Below are 23296 nucleotides of genomic sequence, written 5' to 3' on the forward strand. Positions count from 1 at the left end.
TGGGGTGTAATGTAATCTCTGGGATAGAAATCCCCTTGAAGCCTGTCTTCATTAAGTGTCTATAGAAGATTGGTCTTTTACTTTGTCATTTATTTTAGTTTTCAGGAAGAATTCCAGCTGTAAGATTTATTTATATTTTTTTTTGTTCAGTCAGGTATATCAACCTGAAAGGAGTACAGGCTTAATCAGTCACTGTTTACATCATTGAACTGATGATAGGAGAGAAAACGTCTCATGAAAATCTTCCCACATCAAGTAGCCTCAGAGAAAGTATATTGAACTTTCTGTATGCTTTAGCTGTCATTTATAAGGGAATTTGATGTTTAATGACATGTGCAAGTTGACTACTTGTTTCTGCTGGAGTTTTAAAAGATGTAGTCTGCTTTAAGAATAAAAACTGTTTTACTTGGAATTTAACATCTCTGCCACCAATATTTTTAAAGGTAGGTCTGCAGAGATTAACTCTTGCATAGAATCTACTATTTAAATAGACCTCTCTTGTTAAAATAGCATCTTCTCTGATGAGCTGTTATGCATTTACCCATGAAGAAACATAAATAACCACGTTGCTTAATATGAACAGAATTTCTTAAACATGAACCTGCTACTCAAAAGATTAATATGGTAATGGTGATCTGCAGCTTTAGAATGATCTCGAAAATAATAGTGCAAACGTATTTTATTTCCGGAAAAGGTGCAAATTATGTGCCCCAAATCATGTCACTTAAGGCAGAATTTCTCTCTGGTGTAATTTTATTGACTTCTTAGAATTGCTTGATATAAAGAACTTAAGTCAGATTTAGGTAGAATCATGCATTTAAGTCTGAAATTTCTGTTTTGAACTCATTTAAACTCCTTAAGTACCTTTCTTCTATAGATTATATGCATGTATCATTTTAAAGTAACTCTTCCATCCAAATCTTGACTGAGCTGATAAACACAGCATCTAGATCATGCTTCTACCGTACTTGAGACGAGAACACTAAGGTTCCTTCATAGTAGGTCTTATATGATGTTTAATGCATTTGGTCTTCAGTGTACCTATGTGCTTTTGAGTTACTATGTGTTTCTGAGATACCTATGTAGGTATCTCACAAAATTCAGGTGCAACCACCTTTTGCCTTTAGCGTATACTTGAAGGAGAAAGAATTTATCTTTGAATATCCCCCTAAGTATCAGGGGATACTTAGTCAGTGAACCTATTACTTTCAGATTTAGTGGAAAATATGCAAGAGTTTAATTTTAGGAAAAAGATCAGCCCTGATTGCCCTGAGTTGCAATTGGCTAGTAGTATTTAGGGTTTTCCCTATCTCAGTGTTTTCCACATGACTTAACAGGTGACAACTACATGCTGAGTTCTCTGTTTGGCGTATTGACTTTGGGGATCCTAGCCTCAGGTGTTTGATTTTCACTATTGATTTAACATTCACAATAGGGATAAAAACTTAGAAGTAAGGCAGTCATTACAAACTTTTAATTACCTGTTTTTTGTTTCAGGAGAGGGCCAGTTTGGCCCTTCACACTTGGAGGCTTTAAATCATAAGAAAGTTTGGAGGTTATCTGTTGATTTCTTTATTTTGTACTCAATAGTTTTGTGAGACAGATAGCTGGATGGTTGGACAAATGGATGTAATTGGGGGAAGGGGGGGGGGGGGGGGGGGGGGGGAGGCTGTGGAGAACAGGTACATAGTAACAACTAAGTATTCCGGTCCTCCATTTTCACTTACCTCTGAGTACTGGAACAAAGAGGCATGATGCTTTTCAGTTTCTGAGGGTGTGGAAACTATCTCAACTGTCTTTAAACATCAGTAGATATTTACATCTGAGCTGCTCACATGGGCTTCTGCTGCTTTTTCTCTGCTGACTACATGGAGTTTAGATGCTAACTTAGTCAGATATCTACCTCTGTATTTTGGGATACCAAATATAGATGTCTAAATATAGATATCTATATCAAATTTTATATCTATGTTTATTTTTGGTTAGCTTCATCTTGCTCTTTATCTATGAGTTATAACCACATTTTCATAATCTTTACTTAAAATGGGCTAACATTTTTTCTTTTTTTTTTTTTTTTACAAAAATACTACTCTTAAAAAAGAGGCAATTAATTTTCTCACATATTAGATTTTCTTCAAGACACCAGTGTTTGTAACTCATTTCTGAAGGCAGTAAAGAACTATGAAACTTGTATGTTTTAGCTTGATGTACAGTATTATATATTTAGTACAGTAATATTGTAGATTTTTTTTTATCATTAGGAGATACTAACTGAAACACAATAATTAAAAAGCATCTTCAATTGAGATGCTTACCGATTTTTTTTATTTGTTAATCTTTATTTAGAAGAAAACTTAGTTGCAGCCTTAATGGGTTCAACTGAAAATATTACATGTGGTTGCGAAAGGGGAGCCAAATAAAATTCTGCACCAAGGAGAGCACCTCTCAAGGCAGGGCACCTCTGTACAGTAGCTTTGGGGGCCCAAATATTTGTGCCCATAAATGCACCTCTGATTGTCCATTCCACAAGAACTGCCTACATCAGCTGTTCTGTATTGCTTCATTAGGTCAGTCTTTCACGGAGCAAAGCCAGTAATAAATAGGCATCCTCCTGAGAAAAGTTTGCAGTTGCTTAGCATGAGAAACAGTAATGTCATGCTCCTAGCCTACATTATGATTACCTTCTGGTAAGAAATTGGAGAGGTCCACAGAGCCCAAATGTCAGTGTCAGAAGATAAGTGATGAACTGTGGGCTTCATGGAGAGAAGAGCCAGCTGTGGTCCTTCATAGCCATTTACACACCATGGATTAACTTCTATACACTGTCCACTATCCACTGTCAACTCTCCTGTTTCCTGTAAGTAGCAGTGACTCATACCAGTAAGTGAACACCTTACTATATGTACACTTCTCTCTATCTCAGAGCAGTTTTCAGAATGTTAGAGATGAAAATGGAGAAAGAATGAAGCAGGGTTGTGGGTGTTGTGACATTCATGATAAAGATGGCTGCTGCAGAGTACTTCTTTTCCAAAAGGGAAAGGCAGAGTGAGGCTAAAGCTGGAGTATACTCACCACATCTTAGCCTTTCACCAAGCCCCTCCTGGCAGTGATTCTGTCCCTCATGCTATGTGCATCATGGATTCCTTCATACTGCCTTTCAAAGCTACAACACAGTTCTAAGGAAAAGCCCTACCTAACTTAGTGCCTTGTAGCAGGGATTGGGAGGGAAACCTTATTCACACTAACATCTCCGGGAAATCAGCTGCCCTCTGCATCCCCTTTCAAAACAAAATCATCCAGAGGTTTATCAGAGAGGTGGGGAACAACAGTCTACAAGGTGTAAGAATTGGAGAACTAAGGCTTCAGGGTATAAGTTTTGGTTTGACCAGCTGGTGGCCGTGGTTTTGATAGAGATTAAAAAAAAAAAAAATGTCTCAGTCACTTGGATGTGTGCAGCATAGGTTGCTGTAATGTGTTTAGACAGGCTCCCAGACTCTGAGGCTTCTAGTTGCTATGCATGGATGTGCTTGTTCTCACATTTCTGGTCTTTGACCAGATATAGCGTTATTGGAACAGGAGTGCCGAGAGTGGGCTAAGGGGGGAAAGAGAAGTGGCGGTGTGGGAGAGGGGGTGGAGAAGGAAGATGGAAAGGCAAATGAGCCATTCTGGATGAGCCAGTGAAGCAACATGAGAGAGTATAAGAGGAGATCTGCAAGGTCTGTAACTGTGCTGTTTTTCCTCTCCACTTACCACGGTGAGGATGAAGATAGCTGTGATTCTGATCATGGTCCTGTGCTTATTAGTATTAGGGGAACTACTTTGGAGGCAGTTGTTGTTCTTCTGGGTAAGCACTGTATTACTATTATAGCGGAGTGATGATACCAGTAAAAAGAATGGGACAGGTTTCTTGCCTGTTTTGTAACAATTTTCCAGAGGCAGGCTGTGTGGGGGATTACTAAAGTGTCGTAGATTGTTATATGCTCTGGCACAGTTCCCTCTGGAATACATGTTGTGGCTGGTGAGGCTTCAAGCAGAGGCAGGATGCCTCAGAGGTGACAGGGAAGTTACTGATAGAGCTGTTAGTCCTTGGGTTTGCCTTTTTGGGCTCTGAGGTGACATGTTTCATAACACCAGTCCCACATGGTGTGGATAACTTTACTGTTCACAATATCAGAATGGGAATGGTAAGATGGTGAAGTGGCTTCCTTACACAGTGCCTTTGAAAAGGTCTCTTGCTTCTATGTGCAACTCTGGCTAAGTTTATTGCCTTCAGGATCTACTGTCAAAACCTGAGTGTTCTCTAAAAATTTCAGGTTGCACACATGGATTTAGACCTCTTGATTTGATGTTTGGGCACAAGTTATAGACAGCTGTGGAAGGCTGTTTTGGGGAATATTATATGTATAAGGAGATGACATTCTCAATTAAAATGTTCTGATGGTGGAAAGGAAAAAAGAGAAAATAACAACCTTCACTTTACCACAGAGACTGTTTTTTAAACAGACCTTATAAACATAACTCACTATGGAAACGAATGCTATTATCCATAATATTTTAATGGAAATTTAGCCAGCATTTGTGAGGATTTTTGTCTGATTGATGTCCAGTTGGCAGACCAAATCTTTTGTGGTTTAACCTGGCTGGCAGCTAAACACCACACAGCCGTTTGCTCACCCTCCCCCCTCCCTCTCTGGGATGGGGGAGAGAAACGGGAAAGTGAAGCCTGTGAGTTGAGATAAAGACAGTTTATTAAGACAGGATAATAATAATAATAATAATGGTAATAGTACTATTAATAATAATGTGTACGGAACAAATGATGCACAATGCAATTGCTCACCACCCGCTGACCGATGCCCAGCCTATCCCCGAGCAGCCGGCCCCCCCACCCCGGCCAGCCACCCCTATATATTGTTTAGCATGACGTCAGATGGTATGGAATACCCCTTTGGCCAGTGTGGGTCAGCTGTCCTGGGTCTGTCCCCTCCCAGATCCTGCTGCACCCCTAGCCTGCCCACTGGCAGGACAGAGCAAGAAGCTGAAAAGTCCTTGGCTTAGTGTAAGCACTGCTCTGCAACGATTAAAACATCAGCATGTTATCAGCGCTTTTCTCATCCTAATCCAAAACATAGCACCCTACCAGCTACTAGGAGGAAAAATAACTCTATCCTAACTGAAACCAGGACAGTTTTCTTTTGAAAAAATTCAAAATTGAAAAAAAATTAAAAAATTGAAAAAATTTTCATTTTCCAAAGAAGAAAATTTAAATCAGCTCCAGAAATCACACATCGTTTTTATGAACTCATATTCAATGTCTAGATGTTTCTGTAGACATATTGCCAGATAATATTTTGATTATTTTAAAATAAACAAAAATAGCTGTAAAAATATAAACCAAATAATGCAATGAAGGTTTCAAAAGCCTGTGCTTTTTAATTGCAAGTTATAGCTTGTACATACCATTCTATCTGAACAGGATGGTCTAATGACTCAACACTGCTCCAAAATTGAACTCAGAACTCCCCCATAGTGAAAGAAAGGTTCAATATTTGATATTCTTAATCATCGCTCTCACTGAAGCATGCATGAAATACATTTTTTTTTTTTGAGTAAGCATCATTTCATAAAGGACCTCAAAATATAATAGAATAATTAGGTCACAGGAAACAAAGAGGGAGTTGGCTGTCTTCCATGTGCAGTAGAGAGAGGTCTTTCCATTCCATGTAGCTCAGGGGAATCACAGTATATATTGACTGACTAATGTAAAGTAAATATTTGGTCTTGCTGAAATAAATAAGAAATATTTTTGTTTCAGGAGAAGACTCACATATATCCCTCATTAGAATAATAATATTTGTATGGTCATGAAAAAGTTACTGAGAAAAGGACAATCAGTAGTAAACACTAATTTTTTATATACTCAGTACTTAAAGTGTAGTCAAATAAACATTGTAATATGAGAAAAATTGATCACTTTTAATAGTGAATGTACATCAAATAATCAAACGCAGAACACTCTAAGGCTTGTGTAAACGATGTATATGATATCACCACAGAAAATGAAATGAAATACCTGTTTTTCCAATACCCACTTGACTCCCCTGAGTAAGACAAACATTTTGCAAAGGCTGATGGAAAGAAATATTAAGACAGAGAAATACACAACACCACTCTGTTAGTGACCCCAGAGAATGGCTGTGTCATTTGAGAAGGACCTGATAGGGCTCTCAGTTTAGAGAAAACTTAGAGTGAAGTTAGCTAACCTGTTTTCAGTCACCTGAAAACAGCAGAACATGAGACTCATGCTGGTTCATGTTTAGCCTACCGTCAGCTAGGACCCCAGGTTTTTTCATCTCAGGCGCTAGATTCTGAATCTATCCCTGCTGAATTTACCCCCTTCTTGTGAGGAACCTGTTGGCCTCTTTCTCCAACCTGTGGCGATCCCTCTGAACGATGGCCCTCCCCTCAATTGTGCTGAAAGCAGCCCCAGTTTGGTGTCAACAACAACTCCTTAGCTAGGTCTTTGATATTAAACAGTTAAACAGGATAGGACCTGGGAAAGACTCCTGAAGAAGTCTACTTGTAACCAGCCACAAGGCCGAGCGTCCCTTTAGTTCAGTGGTCCAGGCAGTTTTTCACCCATGAGTAGTATATGCATCCAAGTCAGCTGTAACATCCCAGCCTAGGTACGAGGATACCATAGGAGACTGTGACCAAAATCTTACCAAGCCAAGGTAGACAACATCCCCTGTTCTCCTTTCATCTTCAGACACAGTCATTTCTTCAGAGTTTTCAGTGCTTGGTAATTAGAAATTTATTGAAACGTTTACTTCATGAATCGTTTTGCCATTGACTCAAGGATAAAATGTATTATAAAGAAAAGAGTAGAAAATCTCTCTTTCCTCAGTATAGTTACCTTGATTCAAACTAATTCCAAGTGGAAAGATCTCTGAACCTAAGGAAAGTATTTGGAAAACTGCTTGAAGCAACATATTCAGATTTCCTGACTTTCATTATAATATAAGAAATGTCTAATACTTTGTTTACTGAAAACTTTGACGTTATGGACAGGAGACAGCCTTTGAAGATGATTCCTGACTCCTTCAGTGGAATAGTAGTTATGAATGGTAGTTACAAATGATCTGTATGACTCAGGCCTTATTTGATGCATGCCCTCAAATCACATAATTAAATTTTCTACATAAATGTTCATGTGTTTCTTGCCCATAGCATCTGAGAACTTAGCAAATTATTACATGTTTATTTTTATCACAGCTGTGGACAATTAGGGTATTCAGTTGCCTCCAATTTACAGCTGGGAGCTGAAGCAGAAAAAATCCTACGATGAAAATCAACAAAAAAGATCACATTTTTTATGTCTGATGTTGAACATAGTCCGTGTTTTCCCAAGAGAATTTGACGTGACATAGCATCACACTCAGAAGATAGCTCATCATTGGTTTGAATCGTAACACTGAGTTCTTAGCACATCTACAAATCTATGCCCAAGAGTCTGAAATCAGAGACACAGAAAATAACAGAAACTAACTTGACATTCAGCTGTTAACATTTTGGTGTAAGTAGTTTGCCAATATTGCTTTGAAACCGCATTGTAATGGCAGGGTTAGATTCTGATTCATTAGTCTAACAGCCAGCTTTTTATCCATGTACAATTCTTTCCTTCCTGCTTTGACATGATAGCCTTTTCAGCTTCTCTATCAGATGAGATGGAGGTTCTGTAAGAAATTACCTCATTTTCTGCATAAATTTTATTCATTGCAGAATACTGTCTGGACTGTGCCATGAATACCTAGCAGCCTAGAAAGGAATGTTAGTATCAACTCCACCTGTATGAATTATTGTAATGAATCTGGAAAAGCATACAAGTTTCTGTGTTTATAAATTACATTGCAGAATGAATCCACAGCCCAACCTGGACTCTCAGTCAGTATCAATAAATATTAATGATTTGGAAAATTGGATGAATTTGTCTATATCCATAATGAAATACTATTCTAGTAAAATATGAATGTGGTATCAAACTATTTCTGCCTTACCTTTATGTATATTTGTTCGTAAGAAATCACAAGTCGTAAAAATCTGTTTCCAGGTTTCTCTGGAAAGAATCACCTACAACTGCAATAAAGTAGGTAAACAGGAAGAAGGAAAACTAAATACTGGACTTTAACTGTTGCATGTTTAGATTTGGATGATCTTAGTCTCAGGTGGAAAAGTGGATGGTTTTGAATTTTGCCATAACCAGTGTACTTTTAACAAACTGTGACTCTCCCTGTCCTCCTTTGCTTTGATCCTAGAACTAGCACTGTCCTCTAATACCTCTCAATAACTCAAGTATACATTTTTTCTCAGTTTTATGCCTTCTGAACACTGTAAGGTTACAGTTAAGTTGCCTGGGGCACATGCTGCAGACAGCTTTGGGTGAGATTCTATAAATATATTCTTAAATAAAGGCTACCATACAGGACAAAATATCATATCAGTGGGTGTATGCTTCAACAAAAGTAAAAACCCCTTCTCGCGGTTCTCAGCCCTGTGTTCCTTATCACTGTGAAACAGCTCTGAGGTTGGCTCAGGTTCTCCTATTCTTGCCTTTCAGCTTTGGGATTTTCTGCTGAAACTTGCAACCTTGATTTCTGTCTGTTCCAAGTTGTCTTTCTTTGAATTTGATCTGGTCAACAATTAGTTAGAGTCTCTCTCTTAAAAATGCAGGTATCTCTGTCCTCTTTCTCTTTCTCTCTTGTGCCTTATGTTTCTCTAAAAGTTTGTCTTGTTTTAAACAGTGCTTTTTGGTCTTCGTATTTAGGCTTTCCACATTTGTTTATTTGTAGAAGTGTGAACTTGTGTTTCTCCAAGAGAAACTGTTTATATTTCAATAGGTGATTGCTAACTCATAAACAGCCTACTATTAACTTGATCTGATGCCATATAACCCACGTCAGCTAATGTTAATTGTTCTGTATCTGATGATTATTGTTAATCACATAGAAAATTCTCATCATGAACAAAATTTGTAACATTCTCTAAGAAACTGCACTGAAATTTTATTGAACAGTTAACCATGTAGTTTCTGCACCCACACAGGCAGCAGAGGATACATATAAGAAAACTTCATCAGTATTAAGCAGTATATTTCAGAGCTCTTTCAGTGGGGAAGGTACAGAGAAAATATATCATGTGATATAGACCAGGTAAGAAGTTTTGTAGTTCATAATACACATAACTGCTAACAATGGTGAACCTTTTCAGTATCCAAATTCAATGATGAATTTATATTTAAAATAATTCTAGTTAATAGTCACTGATACTACTCCAAATCTTTGTTGAAGCCAAACTTGGCAACATTGGTCAGCATTTTGCCATTGTTGTTGTAATTACTTTCTTTGGGTAGTTTGCCAATTTTTAAATTATTTTCATTTTAAAAGAATTCATTCTAATGATATCTCTTGCCTTGATTTAGTAGGCATCTGTTATATGCTGTGTTGAATGGGTGTTCATTTTCCATAAAAAGTTCTAAAATCTTATGAAGAATATCATACGAACTGTAAAGAAAGATTTGCCTAGTGAAACATTCCAGAAAGGTAGTTTGGTAGGCTTTGCAACAAAAAGCCAATTATTTTAAAGGATTATGTAAATATTCAGCTTGTAACCTTTTACACCAATATTTCATTGACATTACAACTGCACTGTGGAATTATGCTGTGATATAGTAGATAACAGAGTAAGAAGCAGGTAATATTTTTGCTGAGATACAGCATGCATACCTAATAGATTAAATTTCAGTTTGTGTTAAACATCCTGACAGTGTGAGGGGATGTATCTTCATTTCACAGCTGGGACCTTTTCTTTTTTTTTTTTTTCTTTTTTTAGTGTTTTGCAGGGAGTAGGGAAATTGGTGTAATAAAAAGTGTCATACAAAAAGAAACAGGTGGGAGCATTATTGCCTGTCTAAAAATTACACTTTACAATAAAACCTCCTGCAGTGCTTAAGAACTTCCCCTTTAGTGTTCTGTAAAATGATCACATTGCATAATAGGCTCAATTCAATAATTGCCTTTCCTCTTTTTTTAAATGTCCCTTTTCTGCAGTGTTTACACATAAAATGTTGCAGATAGTAGTGTGAAAAACAACTAAATGCTGCATTTTTTAAGGCTCATTAAATCCATTTTGCATGCGAATGCCTTTTGAAATAATTTTGTCCTTGCTCTGAGTTGAATGCCTAGCAAAGAGCAGCTGATGGATTTGTGTACAGTGCAAACACATTCTAAAATAAGAGGTCCATAGAATACAATAATAGATACAGTTGAAATATAGCATGTGTAATTCTAATTCAGTGCTAGACTGAAAGGTAAAATATGAAAAAAAAAAGTTTTGGGAGAGGCTGAGATACTCGGTGTTTTAGATGCTTTAATTTCTGTAGATAAGTGATTAACTACAGTTACAGGTAAACAACCATCAGCAGTAAACACAAGAGAACATGTTAGTATAACTCCGTCAGTGCAAATCATACAGTATTTGCTCTGTTACGCAATTACAGAAACGGAGTTTATTCTCTCTATAGCAGATGTGATCTGGAACATCCAGCACCATGGAGAACAGCAGATCATTGCAATCTGCATTTCCCCCCACGTTTAGAGTAGCACAGCTCCCTGAGCAAGTGTGCATGCTATAAGCTAACAGGGTAAAACACCGTCCTTCCAAAGGAATGGAAGTTTGCATTTACGGAACATAAGAACAACTTATAATCAAATTATGATTATATAATCTCTATATATTTTCCATTTCTTCTTTCCATTTGGTATCCTTTCATTCAAAAACTTGTATCCTATTTCGAATGGTATTTGTATGGATGGAGAAAGTGCATGTATCTCTCCACACAGAATTTTGTGTCATTAGTCCAGCCAAGTAAGTTAGCTACAAAGGTCTGGAAAACAAAGGTTAAAAAAATATCCAAACAACCTTTTTAGGTTTGAAAATGTAAGCTTAACACAACTCCTTACTGTGAGAACATAGTCCCAGAACAAATTGAGATGACGAGGTAAATGAGATTGTGGTCCTAACAGGCAAGGCAGGAAACAAGTAAGAGAATGAATAAATTAACAACATTTACTATTAGCGTTAATTAATTTTTATTTTATTTTTTAATAGTCCTAGTCTCTCTTTGTATTGCAGATAAAATCTTGGAGATTTCTCAGTCCTATGTTTGGCTAGTTACAATGAAATTTCCAGATTCAAGGCTTGGTATTTAATGTACAACTGTATACTGTTTCCAGAACCTATATTAAAAGACCTGATGAAAGACTGAGTCTGTGATTTGTAGTCTTTCACAGGAGAGCAAAAGTGGCAGGCAGGAAGGATGCAGAACCACATGGAGAAGAGAACTGCCAAGGAACTGCTATTGCTGTTTGCGTGGTTTGTCCTTCATTTATGAACCTGCTATAAGCAGCTGAGGGGCTGAGCAGCCACTCCAGGGCTCTGAATGTGGATAACCCAGTTAGGGAATGATCTAGCTGAGACAGCAGTGTGTCTACTGGGTTTTAGCTGGTAGGAATGTCAACAGAAAATTTTATGATAGACTGTGCCCAGCTGTATGCATATCTGGTTTTGTGTGTTATGCAACAGAGGTTAGACAAAACAGTCTTAAACAAAGGAAGAGAGCACGTTATTCTTTGTCAAAGTATTGCAAACAAGATGAGAGCAATTAGTGGCCATACATTGGAAAAAAAAATGCAACTAACTAGTAAAGGACTGTAAAACTTTATCCTGTACATCCACTTCTAGGCTCATCTTGAGTTGCAACATGCCCATCTGTGGTGGGTTGACCTCAGCCAGTTGCCAGCTGCCCACCCAGCCACTCTCACTTGTCCTGCTCAACAGGACATGAGTCAAGATAAAGACGTGGAAATCAGTTGCCAGTTACCATCACAGGCAAAACAGACTCAACCTGGGGAAAAGTAATTAAATTTATTGCCAGTTAAAATAGTGTTAGATGGTGAGAAACAGAGACAAAAACTCAAACACCTACTCCCCCACCCCATTTCTTTTTCCCACACTCAACTTCACTCCTTCTTTCCCAACTTCTCTACCTCCCCTTTTGCCAAGCACTGCAGGCAGAGCAGGGCTGTGGCTGGTCTATAACAGCTCCTCTCTGCCACTCATTCCTCCTCACACTTTTCCCCACTTCGGCATGGGTTCTTCCCATGGGCTGTGGTCCTTCAGGATAAGGCTGTTCCACCATGGGCTCTCCATGGGCCACAGTTCCTTCAGAGTACATCCACCTGCTTCAATACAGGGTCCTCCATGGGCTGCAGTGTGGATATGTGCCCTGGCTTAGTCCTCTTCATGGGCTGCAGGGAAATACCTGCTCTATCATAGTCTTCTTGTTAGGCATTGGAATGGGCTGTCCAGGGAAGTGGTTGAGTCACCATCCCTGGAGGTCTTTAAAAGACGTTTAGATGTAAAGCTTAGTGTTATGGTTTAGTGGTTTAGTGGAAGACTTGTTAGTGTTAGGTCAGAGATTGGACTAGATGATCTTGGAGGTCCCTTCCAACCTAGATGATTCCGCGATTCTTCACAGCCTGCAGGGGAATCTCTGCTCTGGCTCCTGGTGCATCTCCCCCTGCTCCTTCCTCTCCGGTCTTGGTGTTCACAGGGCTGTTTCTCACATTATTTTCCTCACTCCTCTCTCTGTCTTGCTGCATTTTGCCCTTTCTTAGCAATATTTTCCCAGAGGCTCCACGAGCTTGGGTGATGGATTCAGCTATGTCTTGTGGTGGGTCCCCTAGAACCAGATGTTTCTGGCACAGGACCACCTGCGGACCCATGCCCATCCCTCCACCACCACTCCCAGCACCTTGACACCTACAACCAGTACAGCATCTCAGTGAACTTGGGGCAGCCAGCTAAAACCTTGCCAAGGGCTGATGCACAGTCATACATATGCACAAGAATTCTGTAATGAGCTTTATAATATGGAACTACCGAAAACATGCAGCAAGTTTCCATAGATACATATGTTTGGTTGTTGTCACTGTTTTGTTTTATTAATTCTTAAAACACTGTATTGATCACTTTTAAAATGAAATTATAAAACATGGGTCCCCGCTCCCTATCCCATCCTGAGGGACATCCAGCCACATCTGTAACATTAGCAGCAGAGTGCTCGCTCCAAAGGTGGGTGAGCTGACAAGGTAAGGGAAAGTATGGCTTCACTGGGAATGATAGGATAAAGGTAAGTGAAAGGTGGATAATTTAATTTATTATTGCTGTTTTATTGTATTGTCATGTTGTTTGTTTGTTTATTTACTTATTTTTTTACTACTGCTTTCAAATATCCCTGGCTGATCTTCTTATTTCATATATGCAATCTCTAGAATGCTCCAATTGCTCCAGTTTGTCACAGGGAATGGTAATTCAAGGGAGCGCTCTGCATTATCTCAGGTCTAAGTTCAGCTAGTTCTTTAAAATGTATTTACTCACAGTTTGCATCTAGAGGCAAAATAGAAAGTATAGACAATTATATGGTAATCAACATCAAAAAGGAGAGCAACATAAAAACAAGGAATATTGTTAAAAAGAAGCTAAAGGGGAAGCTAAGAGAATTAATTTTTTTCCAGGGAGCCTGGGGACTGTGTTGGAAAAATAAAAAATAAAAACACAGGGTCAATACATATTACCTAGCAGAATCACTTGAGAAGGAGAAATTGGTGAGGCTAAACAGAAGAGAAAGCAAAGTAATACAAATGCTGAAGACATAATTTGAAAAGCTAAAGTTGTTTTCCAACTGAAAGAGAAGATCCTTGAATTTTGGGAGATTAAATTTGAAAATGCAGTAAACCACCCTTTTCCCTTACCTTACACCACCACCATCACCCAAAAAAAAAAAAAAAAAAAAAAAAAAAGGAAGAAGGAAGAAAACATTTGAGGAAAAGCTAGCAAAGGTAATTGAAAGTAGTATTTAATCTTACTTGAAATATATATTTGTAGGATCAGCTAAGAATCAAGGTGTAAGAGAAACCCAAATGAATTCGATATATCAATATTTACTGTGGAAGAAACTGGGTATATTACAGACTGGCTTGCCTTTTTTTTTTTTTTTTTTTTCTAAAGGGCTTATTGGCAAGTTTTTCTTAAATGGACTGTATAGGAGATGTGGAACAAGTGGATAAAATGAACAGAAACAAGCCAGGAGGACCAGATGGTTTCACCCTGGAGTTCAAAGGAATCAAATGAAATACATGAATTAAGAACATTGACAAGAAACTTCATGTTTAAAACCACTGTGCTAACTTGGGACAAAAGGGATTCAGGAGAGGTCCTAGAATGTGAAAGTCTGTAGAGCTGACATCTTATCGTGACAAAAGGAAAAACTATATGCCATGTGGTGGCCCACTTGATACAAGGGGAAAATATTACGGTGGTTTACAAAATTATAAATGATACAGATATATTTGATAGGGATTGCTGGTTCATTCTCTCTTCAAATAGAAAAAATAAGTGCTAAACAAAGCTAGTAAGAACCAGTTTTATAATAAAGCAAGGAGGTCATTCACACAGTAACTAGTAGAGTTTTGGAATTTGTTGTCAACGGACAGGACAGTTGGTAAAAATGCATCAATAGAAAGCTGCATAAATTGATAAATTTATGTATAAAAGGGAAAATCCTCAAGGTTTGCACTATGCTTGGTGTCAGAAGCACCTGAGACAGTTGTGGGTTGGAATTGTGCTTGCGGAGGCAGCATCTCTGCTTGGCCTGTTCCCTAGACATCTGCTTATCTCTAGTGCTGGAGATAAGGCACTGGGCTAGCTGAACTTTTAGTCTGATCCAATACAGCTGTTTCTGTGCTGTTAAGCTTTGAATGTAGACTGTTGTGGATTGCTGGGACTAGATGCTAATAGAGCTGGATCCCACTGAGAGCTTGAGGATATCTCCTTTACTGTGCTAAAATTATTGCCATGAAGGTACTAATGGATAATTTTCTGTGTGAGGGAAGTTTGTGTGAACTAAAACACTCCCCTCTGTTTGAAGATAATGATACATTTGGGAAAAGAAAAACAAACTCCTCTAAGTAAATAATATTTGTCTCTTTTTTCATTTATTGTATTACGGTTTCATAAGTTATTTTTAGATGTAAAAGAAATTGACACAGACCACAGTATAGGACTCAGCTCTGAAATATAAATAATCATAAGTTCCCAATGCATTGTTATTAAGCTTTCATTATATTCTCTTGAAGGCATGAAGCATTTCATTATTTATTGTGATCTAATGCAGTGTGCTTCAACATCAGCTATTTTCTAGAGCTTTTTGACACTGGTGAAAAAATATAACCAAAGTACAAAAATATTACAGCATATTTCCACTCCTTTGATGTTCCAATAACTCTTATAAATATCAACAAATATTTGGTACTTATTGAGAAGAATCCATATTTCAACTAAACATCATATAAAAGTCATTGCTGTGGCTAGTTATTAAAGGTCTCTTGTCTAATGAAAAGAGGATCTTCTGCTACATCTCCCAAACTTCATGATAAGCAGTGTTCTTACATGCACTGAAAACCAAGAAGCGCATAGCTTGGTTAATGAGGGTTGGTACTGAAGACTTTGTATAGTTCCTGCTTGCCATTCAAGTTGCAGCACTGGTACTTTTATCAGCTCTCTGGGTGCTGTCGCTGCATCTCAAATGCACCGAGGAATTTTAGTTTAATGAGGCTTCTCCTTGACTGTGTCTTACATCAATAGCCACAAGATTTTAAACAAGTACTATTTGGATAAGCAAGTAACTGAATCAGATTTTCAACTGTTTACTTAATGGAAAAAGCGGAAGTGAATCAGCCACTCTTCATTTTCCTCTTTGATTCTTGTGCCAGCAAGCATTTGACCCTAGCCCAGAAATGCAGCTGGTGTTTCTTAGATGGGATTTCTCAGCTTACTTGTAATAACAGAGACATGGCTTCTTACGAGTACTGGGACACAGCTTTTATTGAAAACAGTGCAAGTTAGGCATATGAATGTCCCTTAGTGTCTCAGCCTGAAATATCTGAGCAGTCTAAAATCTTGACTCCTCAAAGGAAATAAAGCTCATAATAATCTTTGCTCATCGATATCTTGATATACACTTCTGGCCTCAACTGGCAGTGGGGATATCACCATGAGACATATTGTTGATTAAAGAAAAAGAAAAAATGGAACTGAGAATGTTGCATGACAGAAGTTACCTCCTGTTTCCTCCTTGCAGTCTCCACCAATACCTTTACCTATGGAGTTGCATGAAAAGTGGCACTTTGGTTTGACCTATGCTATTCTTTGTCTCTTAGCCAAACTGGATTTAGAAAATATACATTCTTTTTAATCTTACAATATGAAAATGTAAAATATTTAAAATAAATCATGGTGAATTTCTCATTTATTTATTTAGTTACTTTTGTTATTTCAGATTAACTGGTATTTTCCCCAGCTCTTGGTGCTCTGGTTTGGGATTGCAATATGCTTGTAAACTTTTATGAAGAACACTATGTTATAAAATGATCTGAAGACGTACTAGATGAGAAGATGTTATTTTCCTGTGTTCTATGAAATGTATAGCAACTAAGGTGTGCTCATCCTGTCATTGTGCTTTGCTGCTGCTTTCCTATCCCCAGCAGTACTTCATTAGCATTAAGAGCATAGTTCCTGGTTAATCCCAGTAATTTTCAGCTGCCATTCTGAGGCATCCACTTGAGCACCATATTATCTTAATACTGCTGACATTTGCATGTCTTTGAAATATATTTTTTTTCAGTTATTGTCCATTTAATCCACTGCAGTTTCTATCATCCTTTGTTCTTATAGTCATGCCTTACTTATAGCTGATGAAAAAGAATAATCTACTAATTTCTCAATAGCTCTTAAAGGTTAAGAAGGAATCAACAAGGTGTAAACAGCAGTATGAGAAGCCCAAAGACTTAGCTGTTTGAATACAGACTACATAATTAGAAACCTATAGAACTAGAATTATAGCAAAACCAGGCCATTAAGATTTCTATGTTTAATCAACGTTTTTTTTCATGTGAATGAAGTTCTTACATGCCACTTATCATCTCAGCTGTACTCTGACAGAAAAGAAAAAGGCCTTAAGAACAGCAATAAAACATTTAAACAAGGTGTGACAATTTTTCTTTATATTCACTTATCTCTGTATAGTTTCCCCTCTTCTTTTTTCCCCTCTTATCTGAGTGTATGTCTTAGATTATAAATCTGAAAGGAAAGGAATTTGACTTTCTAATTTGCACATCAATAAATGGCAACAATCCCAGGCACAACTGGGGAAGGGAGTATATTACAGACATGCTCAGCCAGGGTAGTTCAAGCTCTGGAGTTTTAAAGGAGCTTTCAGGGCATCTCTGTTTCTCTGCTTCATCATTTACCCATTCCCCAACTGAAGTAATGTTACTGTAGCCCTGAATGGATGTTGGTTTTTCACTGTGTGAGGCTACCTGGCCACTAGTCTGAAGTTTGTTCTCTGCTGACTTTCCATTCTCTGGAGGAGATTGCAGCTTCACTGAATCTGCCTTCCCCTCTGCCTGCAGCAGTAAGGGAGATGCACTTGACAGGAGAGATTTCCCCCCCTTCACTGCTTGCACAATCTCTTAGAAGCTAGCCTGTCGTCTGCCCTTAATTATTGATATGTTGTTAGGGATATCTTATCCGTTGCTTGTGAGAGCTGCTATATGACTGCATAGCAGATAATATATTGTGCTTCCACCTGAACAGCTTGTTGTTGTGCAATCTGTCTATAGCAGGCCTTCAGTGCAAGACTTTTGATACAAAAGCAGTGTCTGTCTACTTTATAAAATTGGAAAACACCCTATCTAATCTATGGTTGAGTCAAACCAACCCACAGATATTCCCTGCAAAGTATTTCCCGGTATTTTGTCCTTGAGCTAGTGGCAGTTAGCTGACAGTGGCAGTAGTACCTACCCACTTCTGCAAGGTCCCCATTCCCCTGAAAGTAAGGCAGGATTTACGACATGAGATTTTTAATGTATTTTTTTTTCTTTCCTGCTGTTGTACTGGCTTACACCTCTTATTGCCTTTTTAGCCTCAGGAATCCTTTTGAAAGAGATATTAGACTTCCATGGAGGACTTTTTTTTTTTTTTTTCCTGGCTGAAATGTAAAAGAAATGTAAATTATTTATAAACTGACAACACAAAATGAACAGTATAAGCATACACACTGCAGACATTGTTTTCTATAGACGGAATATTTTAAAGTGCACTTTTTATGAAAGCTGTTTGTAAACTGTAAAGGGTATAGTGCTTTCTCTGAACTTAAGTTTTAAGCCTCAGACTTTAATGTTCATATAAAAAAGTGTGGTTAAGAGGTGACTACAAAAAAGCTTCTAAAAGACTACTTATTTTGATTTGAGGTACTAAAAATGCATTAAAATATCCAGGTCTCTTTCAGAATAAATCTGAAGAAAAAAAAAAAAAAGTCAGTGCTTATTCCCTGATCTTCTAATGGTGCATTTAAAAAAGATGTACCTTTTTGTTTATGATATACATCAGCATGACTATATTTTTCAGTTCCCTGCTTGCTCCAAAGTGATATTCTAGCACTGAAAGCTGGGAAATTTGGCAGCCTCCTTTTCCCTTCTGTCTTTTCTGTTTCCATTTCTACTGAAAGGTAGAAAGTCATTTAGCAAATTTTGCCTTTCATGGGAGTAATTACCTACAAGATATAGAAATGTCTCAAGACTTAAGAAAGGAGTAGAAATGTCCACCCTGTTGTTTGAGAAGCTGGTCAGATTCAGAGGAAGAAACAAACAAACAAACAAACAAAAAAAAAACAGAGTGGGCTTGGAGTGAGACATCAACATTTTGCATGTAGGTGGAGTATATGACAAATGTGGGAGAGATTTGAGCAAAACTGAAAAACAGAAGGCAAGGTAATGGTGTGTCAGTATATGGACCATGTAGCCAAAGTGACTTACTGTTCTCTTCTATTAAAAAACAAACAAACAAACATTAAGATGAATAAATCTGCAGTGCTCACAGAGTAGCTCCCACTTTCTGACTAAGGAATTAACAGAAGTGGATGCCCAAGTAAAAAGAAGAAGATTAACAGTCCCTTAGAAAGCATGCAATGTTTTTAATCTTCAAATACGTCAAGGTGTGAAGGGTAAAAGGATTTTCTCCTCTTCTTCTTCATTTTTTTTTTTTTAACTGTGTTCAGTTGTGTGTGTGCAAGACTGTATAGCTCCGATGCAAGAGAGACACAGGTCTGCAAAACCTTTTTGTATCTGTCTTTTTTTAATTTTTTTTTCTCCAAGACTGGCCTAAAAAGCTTACTGACAGTGTCCCAGCAGTGCATGAATAAAAGCTGCTGTGGACAACAAACTGGCAGCTTTCTCCTAAACATCATGTAAGCATGCAGTACATGCTTCATACACACATCCAAGGTAGAGTGTACCAATTTTTATGGTACCAGCCTGACTGTTCAGGAAGAATACAATTTTGAATTTAAGAGCTCCAGCCACAGGTGCATTCATACCAATACATTGGCAGGGCCTGGTGGATGGATTTAAATACAGAGGAGTGAGAGAGAGGGAGAGAGAGAGAGGGAGGGAGGGGGAGGGGGAGGGGGAGAGGGAGGGAGGGAGGGAGGGAGGGAGAGAGGGAGGGAGGGAGGGAGGGAGGGAGAGAGGGGAGAAGATAACGAGAGCAGTGAGATGTACTGGGTGTGGCTGGGACAGAGTTAATTCTCACCAAAGCAGCCCATATAGCGCTGTGGTTTAGGTTTGGGACCAAAACAATGGTGGTAGCAAACAGGTGTGTTAGCTGTGTCTGAATGCAAGCTGCACAGTGCCAAGGCCTACTCTGTTTCTCACTTCAACCCCCCAATGAGTAGTTGGGCAGTGCACAAGAGGCTGAGAGAGGACACAGCCAAATAGATGACTCAAATTAACCAAAGAGATACTCTATCCCATATAACAACGTCATGCTCAGCAATAAAGAAGGGAAGGGTTTAGGGAAGGTGGCCATCTTTTTCTTGGAAAGCGGCTGGGCATCGATCTGCCTGTGGGAGGTGGGGAGTGATTGCCTTTACACTGCTTGTTTTGTTTTCCTTCTCTCCCACTTCTCTGTCACTTACTAAACAAATTTTCTCTTGCCCCATGTTTTCTTACTTTCACTCTTCCTTTCCTTTACGCCAACCCACAGAGAGAGTGACGGGGGGAGTGAGAAAGTGTCTTTGGGGTCCTGAGTTACCTACTTGGGTTAACCCACAATAGATTTGAATTCCTCCAAGAAAATTAGTCGCAAGATCTAGCACTTACTCTGATGAAGAAGCTGTTCCATTAAAGAAATTAGCAAATTGGTTGGATATCAATAACAGTAACAGCAATAAACACTTCAAGACTGTAAGGAACTTTGCAAATCATCTAAAGAGCTGAAGAGTTCAGATCTAAAAAAAAAAAGAAAAACTTGAAAAACATTTTGGAAAAGAAAGTACGGCTATACAGAAGTACCAGGCTTGTATGAATGCTAAAGGTATACTTGTGGGAATATTTAGTATCACAAGAAAATGTTTTAAAACAATGAAGAAATGAAGGATTTCTGAGGTTTTATGATGAGACTCAACCTGGCAGTATTGTTAATCAAAAGAATAAACATAGAAATACTTTTCAGTTCTTTTATTATATGCAAGTGGTAAAACTGGAGTGTCTTTATAGGAATATTATTTGGATTTATTTCTTGCTTTAAAGCACAAACTTCAAAACGAAGTCTGAAATGATTCAGAGATTTCTTTGTACCAAAATAAGACTGGCAATCAGTAAGCAATTAAACATACTTAAAACAGCTACAAAAACTGAAATACACTTTACACTTCCATGAGGGTTAAAAATATTTTTGTACAGCTTATCCTGAAACACAGATGTCTGAACCTACGCTAGGTTGAGAAGATTGGATATTTGGAATACTTTAAAGATTTGCTTTCTCCAGAACTTGCTATTAGAAAATATGTATTATGTTTTGGAGTGATAATAAAGCATTAAGATCCTGCATTACTGCAAAAAGAATGGTAGCTGAAGTAGGCAACTATCATAGAAACTAGAGGACTTTTGTTCTTAATGATATTGATCCTTAACAGCAGTTTAAATATAATTCTGTGGGTTTAAGAATTTAAAAGCAAACAGTATTCTGCGAGTGGTTTGTTGTTAAGTACTAACAAAAAGTGAAATGAGTGAAAACTTAATATTTCAGATTTCATATATAGTCACACTCGGTGTTTATTCATTTCAGTATTGTTGAGTCATTATGGTAGTTCTTGGATTACTTTTTGATTCTGACATGGACAGAGTTGTTCATTGATCAATGAACAGAATATTAGTTTTCATATCAATCAGAAGGGGCTCCACTTGGCATTTAAACTTGCTTTGGAGGGTGAGGATTTTAATGGTTTTACATATTTGGCTGTATAGTCTGAGCTGGAATGTCACGGAATTCCTAGAATCAGAAAATAAGGAATACTATGGTACAATAACTTTTGGAAAAGTTTCTCAGTATGGCATATTCAAAGGAAAACTTTTTGCAGAAATGATAATTGCTGAACAATCTCAGGCAACAGAAAACAGAAAAATCACCTGGTTATTTAAAAACACAGGATGAATAATTTGAATAGTCAGCATGAACTCTAACCCTTAAGCAATAGCAGATGCCTGTCAGTCCTGATCTAACTTAACACACTGGCACACAGTTAAGACCTTTTGTGAATAGTTCAAGAGTCTATAGTTAATTTCTATTTAAATGTTGGAGAGTTACAGAGTATAAGCCTCCATAAGACATAAATTTTGAATTTGTTCACTCTACAGGAGATCCATGTGATTTATAAAGAGTATGAACATTGCAAAAAGGTTTCATTTCTTATGTAAATTAAAGATAATATGGTTTCTTTTGCTAATCAGTGGAGAAAAAGGTAAGCTTTCCCCCTTATAAAGTGCATTTTAGCAAATAAACTAATATATGGATTTGAAGCTATTAATTTCAATTAACCAAGTTTACTTTCTGAGGGTCTCTGCAATCTTTATGTTATTAAAACAAGATTTAGCTGTCTGTCACAATAGAAAAGTAGATCAGGATCTCCCGGTATGTCTGCTAATGGTATTGGCCTAACTAATAGGGGGCTGCAAGGGAAGGAGGAGATTTGTAGCCAGACCTGGCTTCCTTGCTCATTTGACAGCCAAGCCTAACCCCGTATTGAGTAGCTTCTAATAGAAGAGGAAGGGAAGTGGGGCAGAGTGGAAAAAAATGTCAGGTTGAAAAATACAAAATACTATTTCTCTTCCAAATCAAGAGGATAGTCTTGCTTAAAATTATATATATTTTTTTCTACTTTATTATGACAATGGGGAACTTTTAGTAGACGTCTCCTTCAGGACTCATTAAAAAGATAATAATAATAAAAGAGGCACCATGTTTTGTCTGCATTCTTTAAAGACTGGTGATATTTATAAGAGGTTAACAAGTTATTTTTATGGTATGCAGTGGTAATTTCACTGCTAGGTGAGTTTAATATCTCTAAGACAAAAAGGAGATTCCTTCTGATTAATAGAGAAGAGGAAAGAAGGTAAGATGTTTAGATAAAAGCCTTAGAAGAAATTAATGCCATTAGGACCAGCACCGTTGAAACTGGCAAAGCAAAACCTGAACGTGTAATCTGAATGATTATGGTACTTTCTTAAGAATTTTTTGTAACAAGAGCAGTTTTAAAGAAATACATTTTTAGGTAAACGTTTGCCTTAGTGTGAGTATAATTAGAGGTATTTGGGGCAGTGAATGAAGTTAGCAACCAACTGTGCACAGTTTGATTTCAAGTCTTACTGCATTTATTCTGAGTTGTCTATTTACATGCTCTAATACTGGGGGCATAAGCAATCAATTAAATAAATAGCTGTGTTATCAGATACTTCAGTGATGGGTTCCTATGCATTCCACTATTGAGAAAATCTGCTTATTTGACCTCAGTTTTGATGTATAGCACAATGGCATCATGAAACTTTTTCTGACATTGTCCCATCAGACATACAGCACTTTTGTGAGCTCTCTGATTTTGCATTTCCTTCAAAGCTGAACAGGCTAGCAGTGCTAGCATAACTAAACTAACCCTGACAAAACGTTGCTTTTCCTACACATACCCCATGCCTATTGATAATGAATTATAACTCTCTGAACTATTTTTTCACTTCTAATGTGAATCATGGAAAGAGAGTGGGTCACTCACAGCAGTGAGCATGCC

At 37.7% G+C, this 23296-nt stretch overlaps 1 protein-coding gene across 7 annotated transcripts in view; it reads left to right on the plus strand.

Moving 5' to 3' along the window:
• Positions 1-23296, plus strand: part of CADM2 (cell adhesion molecule 2) — a 666627-nt gene that overhangs the window by 569641 nt on the left and 73690 nt on the right. The gene's annotated exons all lie outside the window — the stretch shown is intronic.

The sequence above is a fragment of the Anser cygnoides genome, chromosome 1, assembly GCF_040182565.1.
Source record: "Anser cygnoides isolate HZ-2024a breed goose chromosome 1, Taihu_goose_T2T_genome, whole genome shotgun sequence".
Lineage (NCBI taxonomy): Eukaryota > Metazoa > Chordata > Aves > Anseriformes > Anatidae > Anser > Anser cygnoides.